Raw genomic sequence first — 12,717 nt, 5'->3', positions numbered from 1 at the left:
ATTGAGAGTAAATGTGCTGACCACATGCCACTCCATATCCGCAACCAGTGACATCCGTGGACTGAGGATGACACGGCGGCAGGTCGGTACCGTTGGGCCTTCATGGCCTGTTCGGACGGAGTTCAGTTTAGTTTTAGTATACATTGGATAGAAAATCAGATACTCGACCTCGCCACTCACAACAACGGAATAAAGCTTCTAGTGTGTGACTCTGCAACGTGACAACGCACTGCACTAAGCAACGGCGTGACAGAAATGGTCATATATGTTACAGTCAAAACCCGTTTTCTTGCTAGTTAAAACTAGTTTTTACTGAGCCACTTTGTCAAAACGCGTTTTGCCTAGTCAAAACTAGTTTTAACTAGCTTTCGCTTTTGACCAGAAGTAAATTCTAGTTGTAACTAAGGCTATCAGTATAAACTAGTTTCAACTAGTAAGAATGCGTTTCCACTAAAAACGGAATTTTGACTGTAACGTATGTGGCAGAGACAAAGGTATCATTAAGAACTGCTGCCAAGATGGCAGCCTTAGGATCAGGACAAGGATTTGTCTGCTGTGAGTGTAAGAAGGCATGTATTTCAAAAAGGTGCTTTTGTAGGAAAAAAGGAAACCTTTCTAACTCAGAATGTCACGACAGTTTGCCTTGCAATAATAAATAATCAAAATATAATTGTTAAATTTTTTTGGTACGTTTCTCTTTTATTAAGACTGTAGCAACTTTAGTCAAATGTATGAGTAATTAATATACTTTCACTGTATGATTAATCTGTTTCAACTTCCTTAACTAATACTATTAATATAACTCTGTAAGGTTCCTTAAAATGTTTCCTCAGTGTTTGGTTATTTTTGTGTTGCTGTATATTAATGACTTAGATGTTTGATCAATATTCTCAATAAATATTGCATTGCACAATACAAAAATGCTGTTTTTTTTTATTTCAATCAACATGTAGTTTCTCTCAATTTTAATATTTGCCCCTAAATAAATTTAGTTGTAAACTAATTCTGTCTAGTTTAGTTTCAACGCATTCTTACTAGCTGAAACTAGTTGATACTGATAGCCTTAGTTACAACTAGAGTTTATTGCTGGTCATAAGCGAAAGTCAGTTAAAACTAGTTTTAACTAGGCAAAACGCGTTTTGACGAAGTGGCTCAGTATAAACTAGCTTTAACTAGTAAGAACGCGTTCTAACTAAAAACGGGTTTTGACTGTATTGGGTGTCGTGCTCGATAACATTGTACAAATATCGGGATTGCTGAAGGATGAAGAATGGGATACAACCCGTCGGCTTTGGTCAGTTACGTCAGAAGTTACAACAGATGGTGTATTGCACAGACTTAACAGCAAGGAATGCAGGACAGCCAACACAAATGGTGGACACACATCATGTACATTCATATTTCGAATCTAATGTTAAGTATATCGCTTCTTTCAGTCCTTGTATCCTATTCTTCTGTTCACTTATGTAGCTCAACTGAAGAATGGAATACTAGTGTAAAACAGAAAGAAAAAAAGGGACAGAAGTATCCTTACCATGGAATACCTCAGTTGCCGTATATGAGTTATATCCAGAATTTGAATTGATCTGCATAGTTTAACTTCAGTACGGGATACAAATTTAACATACGTCGATTTTTTTCGCCCTCGCTAGCACTAGTATCCTATTCTTCAGTTGACGTATATAGGTCAACTGAAGTACAGGATACAAATTTTTCGGGTGTCGATCGTTTCGCCTTCGATAGCACTAGCATCTACTGAAAAATATCGTAGTAATACTAGTGCTATCGAAGGCGAAAAAAAAAGACAACCGAAAAACTACTTAAATCTAACTAACCTAAGGACATCACACACATCCATGCCCGAGGCAGGATTCGAACCTGCGGCCGTAGCGGTCACGCGGTTCCAGACTGTAGAGCCTAGAACCGCTCGGCCACTCTGGCCGGCAAATTTTTTGCAAACGTGAACACTAAAATTGTTGTGCATGTGGGTGAAAACTGAAAATGTAACGAACAAGAAGCAGTACCAATAGCAATAAGCAAACAAGTTTTGGTTTCGGAGTACCAGTTTCATTTCTGTCGATACAAATACAGTAAAAGTGGAATTAAATGGACTGCGAAAGCATGCTTTTCATATCACTTCCTTCTGGGCCTGGTTATCCGAAATATACCAGCAAAAAGCAATTTACGATAACGAGATCAAATGTGGCCCATTACTGGAGCAAAGATACACGCAATTACAGAAACACGTCTGAAATTTCCGTCCTTACACTAAGTTGTTCATGAAAGCACTGTAATTTTTGTATTTAAAACAGCTGTTGCGCGCACACGACAGAAATAATAAACAAGAAGCGACCATAAACGGTAGTCAGCTAATGTTTTGGGCTATTTAAAATGGCGGCAGGCCCCGCCAATCTGGCTTCAAAACAACGTACAGCCCAAGTCTGTAGTGCCACCTCCCTTCTTCGTTTACCTCCGTGTAGCAAACACCATGGAGGGAGATGGCATTATCGACTTATACTGCACGTCGTCTTGAAGCCGGAGCGGGCGGGGCCTATCGCCATTTTAAATAGCCCAAAACATTAGCAGGCTACTGTTTATAGTTGCTTCTTGTTCATTATTTCTGGCGTGGGCACGGAATGGCTCTTTGAAATAGTAAAAGTTGCAGTGCTTGCGTAAATAACACAGCGTCAGGAAGGCAATTTTGAAGGTTTTTCTGTTCCTGAAGGCGTATTTGCTCCAGTAAGACGATACATTTGACGGCATTAATGTAACTTGTTTTTTCTTGATATATGCCTGAGCCGTGGCAGTCACTACTTCCTTTAAGGAAATAAGCGATCCCAAGAGATGTAGTAACTGTAAGCTTCTGAGGTGTGGTGTTGATCTGTTATTCTGCGCAACGGATTAATCTGAGATGTACCCTTAACTTGTGGCTCCTGCAAGATGCAATTTCCACCCCCACACTACTACAGAAGTCAGACGGACGCTCCTATCGTTCTAAAGAGAAATGCCTGAAAAACTTTCAGCGATAAATATCTTCTAGAGTCGTCCGCTGTAAGGAAATGACACAAAAATTCACAAAATTTCTTACGTAACTAGTGGGATAGTTGGGTACTGGAGTAGTGCTAGTTAGTGTAAGAAAAACATGAAGCTAACGAAAGTTACTATTTATTTTGCAAAAATTCTGAGATATCACAATGGCACTTTTAGTTATGAATTGAACAAGTTATATCCTGATTCTTTTCGGAATGTGAAGTTACCTCTCAAGTATAGGATTCGCTAATGAAATTTCTATACAAAGTTTAAGATGGTTGTTGACTTGGCAGAATGGCTGAGAGGCGCACCTACTCAACTTGAATAATTATCCTTTAGAATGTTGATAGGTACGGTCGAGGCTGTTGCGTGTGAAATGCAGTGAAGTGTACTGTTGTGGAGGAAATATGGGGCTCGCAATAGCTGTAGCGCACAATACCGTAAGCTGCGATGACTGTTAACTGCGCCCCTCGCTGCTGACAAATAAGATAACTCTCGTTCTATCTGGATTGACCTTCGCCAATCAAACTCTCCCTATACCTTAATGAAGTCAAGGATTCCTATTCGCCCCTAGTCTATTGGTGTGGTACACCGGTCAGATAACCAGTCCACCGCGATGACACTCAAAAATCGCTCGCAGTCGTTTAGCTATAACTCTGTCCGTTCACACTGCACAATATGTGTGTCAGCCAACACAGTTAACAATGCTTAATCGCAAGGACTCAATATAGAGTAGCACTTCGATTCGCTCTCGACAGAGGTGCTCTCCCAGTCAAGTACTAAGGAGAGACTTGTTCCTCGCTCCAAGAGCGACAACGGAACGGCGCCTCTCCATGCCAGATGTGAAGGGGTATATCTTTCGGTCTCTTCCATTATTCCTTCAGCTCAAGGCGTCAGAAATATCGTCTTCCAATCAGCATTGCTCTTCTAAAACGGGAGACTGACGTTTCGTTTAAGGCGACCAATCCGGAACCCTGTAGCATTGGCGTTTGGCCTTTGCTGTCTCCCTGTGAAAATCTCTGAAACTGCGTGCTACGTGTAAAGAATGCGTAGGCTGGCCGCTCCCGAACAATGTAGCGGAATTTGCTTTTTGTTCCCCCCCTTTCACTCGGGCCCACGCTGTCCGCTACACGGGCGGTCACCGGCCGACATAGGCTGGGTCGTCCTCAGAAGGGACCGGCGTCCCGTTGTGCAGTTTCTCTCCCGAACTAAAAGCCTCTGTGACCGTCGTGTCTGGAATGTATGTGTATACACCAACCTCGAGTATTTCAACCACGGTGCGCTTACTTGTTAATTGCATATCGTTTACATGAATTCATACAACATTGGATTTATCTTATCGAGTTTGGGTTCGAATGAAGCGTCTTGATGTGCGGAATATGATTGTGAGGGCGGAATATGTTAGCAATGAAGGTCAGGAGACCGCAACGTCTTACAAGCTATTCAAGATTTAGGTCATAGTCCAGTTGTAATTTTCTGCATACCAAGCTTACACTATTCGCAGTACGTTTCAGACCTATGCAAAGAAATTAAAGTGCACAAACCAAAAAAAAAAAAAAAGCGACCGTAGTGGTTGCGCGGTTCCAGACTGTAGCACCTAAAGCCGCTCGGCCACTTCGGCCGGCGCACAAACCTAGTTTGTGCTGAAGTTGTGCATTTGAATAACGCAATATTATCCTGAAATTATTTCCATTTCATCTTTGTACACATTGTCGGCCTTAATGATACGTGCAAATATTTTTTGCCTAACTATGAGAGTGTAAAAGTCTGATATTTTAGTCGTTTTATTGATAGCACTTACTGGTCTTTTAAAAATTATATGACTTATTGGTTCTTATGTTAATTGATATTGCTTGGTGTTTGCCGTGTTTTCTGCGGTCTGTTTGTGTTCCAGTTTTTCTGCTAGTTGGGGTATGTGGGAGTGGCGCCACGTTCTTCCTCGGTGCACAGAAGCTGTGACGTGTCATCTAGTGGGAAGTGATTCCCGATTGGGCCTCGACGTTTATGTGTTGTTGTGTACGGCTTGTCTGCTGCTTCCGGCATTTTAAGTCACCTTTTTCCCCAGGGCAGCCTGGCGTCACTACCCATTTGACAAAAATTTAAAATCTCGTGTATTTAAAAAAAATCTGACCCACCCTTTTAAATTACTTCAGATTTATTGCCCATTAATTTTAATTTTTTGCTTGAGAAGGAAGCTATTCGTCATTAGGAAGATTAAGACAGCCACGTGTTGATGTTATGTTAGCTGCTTTATAAATGTGTTCTTGAATAAATTATTGATCTACTAGTTGTTGTGTTTAAGGAGTGACATTATAGGGGCCTTGACCTTCAATGCTAATCCTGACTTCCTAAGTCACAATTTCGAATAAACAAGAAGAGCAGGTTACAACGTGAAAAGAATGCTTTCTTAATCTGTGTAATTCGACGTTTACTGTATTTATATAGACAGCAAATGAAACTGGAACTTCGAAACCAATGCTTGTTTGTTTAGTAGTACTGGTTTTACTTCGTTACATTTTCCTCTTTCAGCTCGCACGCACAACATTCTTTATGTCCACATTTGCATGAAACCTACCTGTCAGTTCTCTGTTAGGCCATAAACGTGTGCAATGAGGAAAGAAGCAAGGCATGTCATCATATCTTGCGCATGTCAACAAAGTGAACGGTTACTGAAATGTCAATTTTTTATCAAACAACTACGTCTCCAGACACAGCACCAGATGTTTTTTAGGATACGACTACGAAAGTCGATAGTTATTCCCAGTGGTCGAGCACGTCCGAGGCCTGCGAGGAAGACAGGACCCGCGGCGCGTACGGCACGAAGGTAGTCGGCCTGCGCTCGCTCACTCGCTCAATTCAGCAAACTACGTTTCTACACCTGTTAACTCGTAAATACACTCCTGGAAATGGAAAAAAGAACACATTGACACCGGTGTGTCAGACCCACCATACTTGCTCCGGACACTGCGAGAGGGCTGTACAAGCAATGATCACACGCACGGCACAGCGGACACATCAGGAACCGCGGTGTTGGCCGTCGAATGGCGCTAGCTGCGCAGCATTTGTGCACCGCCACCGTCAGTGTCAGCCAGTTTGCCGTGGCATACGGAGCTCCATCGCAGTCTTTAACACTAGTAGCATGCCGCGACAGCGTGGACGTGAACCGTATGTGCAGTTGACGAACTTTGAGCGAGGGCGCATAGTAGGCATGCGGGAGGCCGGGTGGACGTACCGCCGAATTGCTCAACACGTGGGGCGTGAGGTCTCCACAGTACATCGATGTTGTCGCTAGTGGTCGGCGGAAGGTGCACGTGCCCGTCGACCTGGGACCGGACCGCAGCGACGCACGGATGCACGCCAAGACCGTAGGATCCTACGCAGTGCCGTAGGGGACCACACCGCCACTTCCCAGCAAATTAGGGACACTGTTGCTCCTGGGGTATCGGCGAGGACCATTCGCAACCGTCTCCATGAAGCTGGGCTACGGTCCCGCACACCGTTAGGCCGTCTTCCGCTCACGCCCCAACATCGTGCAGCCCGCCTCCAGTGGTGTCGCGACAGGTGTGAATGGAGGGACGAATGGAGACGTGTCGTCTTCAGCGATGAGAGTCGCTTCTGCCTTGGTGCCAATGATGGTCGTATGCGTGTTTGGCGCCGTGCAGGTGAGCGCCACAATCAGGACTGCATACGACCGAGGCACACAGGGCCCACACCCGGCATCATGGTGTGGGGAGCGATCTCCTACACTGGCCGTACACCACTGGTGATCGTCGAGGGGACACTGAATAGTGCACGGTACATCCAAACCGTCATCGAACCCATCGTTCTACCATTCCTAGACCGGCAAGGGAACTTGCTGTTCCAACAGGACAATGCACGTCCGCATGTATCCCGTGCCAACCAACGTGCTCTAGAAGGTGTAAGTCAACTACCCTGGCCAGCAAGATCTCCGGATCTGTCCCCCATTGAGCATGTTTGGGACTGGATGAAGCGTCGTCTCACGCGGTCTGCACGTCCAGCACGAACGCTGGTCCAACTGAGGCGCCAGGTGGAAATGGCATGGCAAGCCGTTCCACAGGACTACATCCAGCATCTCTACGATCGTTTCCATGGGAGAATAGCAGCCTGCATTGCTGCGAAAGGTGGATATACACTGTACTAGTGCCGACATTGTGCATGCTCTGTTGCCTGTGTCTATGTGCCTGTGGTTCTGTCAGTGTGATCATGTGATGTATCTGACCCCAGGAATGTGTCAATAAAGTTTTCCCTTCCTGGGATAATGAATTCACGGTGTTCTTATTTCAATTTCCAGGAGTGTAGTTGTGTTCGTAAAAGCGAGAACTGAATCTTCTACTGGAATCCGCTGTTATGGGGTCTTACTGTTATTAGTCCTACAATGATTGGAAGCCTGTAGCCCTACATATAATTTGTTACGGTTGTACTTGGGTACACTAAAGTTAAAATCATGCGAAAATGATTATCATTTGCATGAGGCACCACTTCTTATATGAAATGAGGACTGTTAAGGAGAAGGATGCTATAAACAAGCCGTTATACCATTTATATCGAGTATTGATCGGTAATTAAATTTTGTTGTAGTATTGGTTATCAGTAAGACTAAATAATAGCAAATTCCAGTAGAAGGTGCAATTCTCGTGAACTGTCAATTTATTTTCATTTTTTTGTTAAAGAATTTACTTTATTTACTAGCGATTCATCAAGAACATTAACATATTAAATCACACTAGGTGAGCGTGGAAGTAGTTGCCAGAAAGTAACTTATAAAAAATGAAATTACTTTTAACAAATGTGAATTTTATTCCTAAAAGCTTTCTTAAAAACAGATTTAAAATTATAAGCAGAAAAGCACCCTCGAAATATCAAGTTACAGTTTTATTTACAGGCAGGGAACAATTTTAACAGTAGGAGCCTTCGGGCTGAGAAGCTTGCCTGCTTCCTTTCAACACGGCCGTAGTCATGACCGCTCACAACAACCTCTGAAAGAGTCCACTGGTGCAAATCTGCAACACATCAGATTACTTTAAACTAAAAAATTTTTAACAACTCACACAAACACGTAGACTATGCGCCCCGTAAGACAGATGGAAATGGTACAACTATCAAATTATTTACCACCGAAAGTGCAATTTTTTAAAATTTTTTTAAAGGACTCTTACGGTGGAAGGGTGGCAACCTGATAACCTAAAATGACTATCTAAATAAAACCCAAATAATGCAGACTTACATAAAATGTACAACATGCTCTACATTACACATATACCACCTCGCAAGATGATTGGAAAGATAAAAACATATTTCAAGAATTCGGCCTTTATGCAATAAATTCGTTAACACCGAATCCGACGAACATGACAGAGGCAGCTAGTAACGTATGGCAGATTGACAGAGGGGGGGGGGGGAGGGGGGTGTTTACTAAACAACCCGAACCGCAGATTTCTCTAAACTTCCCCAATTCCACAAGGGTAAAACGGACCACCCAATTCACAAATAAGCACCTTCCCGCGGGTGGGCAAATGGAGAAGAATGGTGGGACAACCCCTAAGCAAAACGGCTGGTGACCTCACCAAGAAAACAAGTAGAATTTAACAAGTAAATGAAACAACATATATCCAATCACTTCTAATAAACTGCGATTTCTGGCGAAGGCCTGGCGCAGCACCCCCAACGCTCTCCCGAACCGTCCGCTGCCAGCCGCTTCAACGGACGCAGGAAGGCGCGCCGATCTCCCGTCTCACGGCGTCGCGGCTCGCCCCGGCCACCCCGATGTCGTGGTTTCACTCCTGTTGCTCTCGTGTCGACCGCGAAGCCACTACCCCTTTCTATACGGCGCTGCCCACTGGACTCACGTGGGGACCTCACATGCGCCGACGCTCAATGCGGACAAGTCACCTCGTGTCTCAGTGTGCGAGCGACCAACTGACCGATCCAACCGCCAATGACCGTTGCCCGAGCAACTCGAGCAGACTGGCGGCCTAACGCGCAGACTCAGATGCAGGAACTCAGCCACGACCGGGCGACCACTAGCTGAGTTCTGTTACTGGCGGAGTGGCAAGACTCTCATTTTTTGGCTTGGCGTTTGATTCAAACGGCAGACATACTAGCACTCCTACGACAGACAGACACTAACTGCCGCACAAATGCAAACGAGAGACAGACCAGCAACCGATAACGCGAGACTGACTTAGCTTCACTCCAACTGACCCCCTGCCGAGCTAATAGCGCCCCTTAAATGCATGTGAACAGGCAACCTTTCCGCTTTCCCACCAGAGGGAGACACCAAAGCTGCGATTACCACAGCGGCGCCACCTCCAGATGTAGTGGAACTCGAAATTGGAGCGTCACCCACCCACCAGTGTCAGCCCAGTTTGCAGGTGAATATAAGTTAATTTAGTGTTTTTTATGTATTTTTGTAATATTTGTAATAGTTGTGAATTGTCTAAAGTTTTGTATTTAGTTTTTTATGTTTCATGCACGGAGAGGGCGGCGCAACGAACGGAGACATCATCTTCACTGCCGGGACCAGAGAGAAAACTGCTGGCCGCTATACGTCGCGGGTCGAGAGCCAAAGAGCAACAGAAGATCCTGAAACCGAGTTGTTGCGTCGTGCTTCTAAAAACTGTAAAAATATGAATTTGTAAACTTTCTACAACAATGATGTCATAGAAAGTTTAATCATGTTGTGAATGGTCAGTCCTATCTTGTCAAGGCTCAGGTTCACGTCTATATGTAGGAAGATAATAAACTAGTGGATGCTACCAAAGTTTAAATAGGTGTTCCGAGAATTTATTTATGAAGAATTATGTTAATGAATTACTAATTTATTTGACAAGATTATTAATTGTGACAACGTTCATCGCGAGTTTGAATCTGGAAAGTTTATTCAATGTGGTTCTAATATTTGTTAAATCAGATAACTTGCATTAATATAATTTCTGAGAAGAAGCAAAACGAAATATAAATTGAAAAAAGTTTGCACAAACAAATTGAACTGAGTGACGTAATCTGCGCATACGACTCAAATGATGATGTTTTACAGTTTCGTTCAAGAACCATTCAGAGACAATTTAAAAAGAATTTAAATAATTTTGAAGTGTGTTGTAACTGACGTAGGTGACGAAGTCTGCACATGGTCATATGTCAAAAGATAATCATTTATACAAAACTTGCGTCGTTACACTACACAGAAACGGAGGGCGACTGCTTCACACAACGCGCTGCGGCGTGTCTCTTCAAAACAGCAATTTTTTACCACGGCTCATCTCGTTAGTACTCACACGCTCAGCTGCCAGTTAACAGGTTCAGAAACGCATTTCATCTGCTGAGCTACGCGAGTGAGTTCAGGCCTACTTTTGTGACTTTTTTGTTTGTTTTGGTTTTAGGGCGCGCAACTGCTATGGTCATTAGCGCCCGGTCTGTGACTTAGGAAAAGGTAAAAAACGGAAATGGAAATGAGCAGCAATGGGCACGAAACTAAAAAATTGGAGAAACTAAAAGCAGAAGCAAAGCTTAAAAAACCACTACAGAAGGGGGTTGGTTGTCCCCAAAAAGAGCTTCAAATGACTAAAGTCATCTCACTGGCACTGATGAACTCGAGAACGCGATCGGCTGAGCGCGTGTCATCTGCTGAAATGGACGATAAATCAGGTGACAGCTGTAAACGTGAAACGTCCCCTTAGAAAAATTGTACAAGACTGTGCTTAAACTGACACACAATATTTTTAGCGCAACGCAATCTGACTTTCAAAAATCCCTACAAAAGAATGGCCCTGACTAACATTAACCTATGCCTCTCACTAATCACTTACCTCACAAAAATCTTCATTACTCGAACTACTGCAATACAGCGAGCGCCACTACTGCCAGCTAAATAAAAGATTCAAACTACGGAAGGCACTAACTACTGATATGCATAGTTAGCAAATGAAAGATTTTAATAGAGAACAAACAATGTATTTACCTTAATAGTCATAATATATATGTCAGTTCATGATTTTCCAGTCTTACAAATTTCAAAACTCCGCCATCTCTCTCCCCACATCCACCACTGCTGGCAGCTCACCTCCAACTGCGCAACGCTACGCGCTGTTAACATCCAGCTGCCCAACACTACACTGGCAGACAACAATGCAAACTAGCCACAGACTGCACACAGCACAGCCAGTGATTTTCATACAGAGCGCTACGTGGCGTTACCAATAAGAAAACATAGATAGCCTACTTACATAAAGAAAACATAAACAGCCTACTTACATATCCCCCATGCTCCCCACAAAAAATTTTACAAATTGTTTTGGGCTGTGGCCAATAATGATTTGATAAAATTTTTCATAATTACAATAACAAAGATATCAAATGCACACACTTATTGATACAATGTTGGTCAAAAGCTAAAATTTTCTCACAGTCCATAAAGATAGTCCTGATCATTCATCATAATAGTAATTACAGTTTTTTTTACACAAAGTCTCATTAGTAAAAGAAATTGCACACAGAAGTAGTGGATTTCCATGCAGTCTTGAAGTAGTAGTGTTGTCCTTCCAATGGAAAGACAGTGCTGACTCTTGACATGCTGACAGGTAATGGGCCACAACAGAGCAAACCCACAGCAGAGTCATTCGACGTTTTGAAGAAGATTGGTAGGTAGGTCATCACAGAGCAGACCCACTGTAGTCCTGGTAGAGATTATGGTATTGGTGGGCCACCAGAGGTGCAGACCCACTGCAGTCCTTGTAGAAATTGTGGACAGGCCCACTGTAGTCCTGGTAGAGATGGCCAGCAGCCATCTGTTGCGACTGTGCAGGTGCACATTCACCATCGAAGAGTCTTGCGGAGAGTATAGCAAGTCCATAAACCACCACTTGTGCACTCACAAAAATTTTGGAATTGTCCTTAGAACCAGCAATGCTGTTATCCAGTCCCTTGCTGAATTATTAACACACGTGCAAACACTAACAGTCCCAACTTCTCACATATTGCCCATATGCTATGACCAACAGAAACGTGTGCAGTGAAATGTAACTTACAAGTTAATAATATGATGAACTGGTGTCAATTACAATTTTATAACATAATAATACAATTACAAAGGTACAAAATACATCATTAAAAACATAATAATACAGGTAACATTGTAGTACAGGCTTTACAATAGAATAGAAATAAACATATACATCAGTGTTACAGGAATTGTGAGATGAGTACATACATAAAAGATCAGAATAACTTTTGAAACATCAACTTTACACATGAGCATTAAAACAAAACAGAATAAATAATGTCTAAGCATATTTACAAGGTAAATAACAAATTATTAATGCCAATTATATTTGAGGATAACAGTATTCCTCATCATAGTGAATGTAGCTTAGTATTAGAAGAGAAAAAGTTCTATGAAACTACACAGAGACAGGAAGAAAACAAATACACAAGGGTACACAAACACATAGTGGGATAACACAAAAGGAAAAGACAGGGTTCGTTTTCAGTGTAACATTTGGTACTGCAGTCCAACCCAAAACTTCATTCCATATATCTTTCCTCTTATTTCATCCTTTGTTTCCACCAAAAAAATTCTATCTAAGCATGCTTTCTGTATTTATATGTTCACACATTTCTTACCTCATCATTTATTTCCAAGAAAATCCTACCTAAACCTGTTTTATGTAC

This window comes from Schistocerca cancellata, chromosome 8 (assembly GCF_023864275.1).
Source record: "Schistocerca cancellata isolate TAMUIC-IGC-003103 chromosome 8, iqSchCanc2.1, whole genome shotgun sequence".
NCBI lineage: Eukaryota > Metazoa > Arthropoda > Insecta > Orthoptera > Acrididae > Schistocerca > Schistocerca cancellata.
This window is presented reverse-complemented; position numbering follows the sequence as displayed.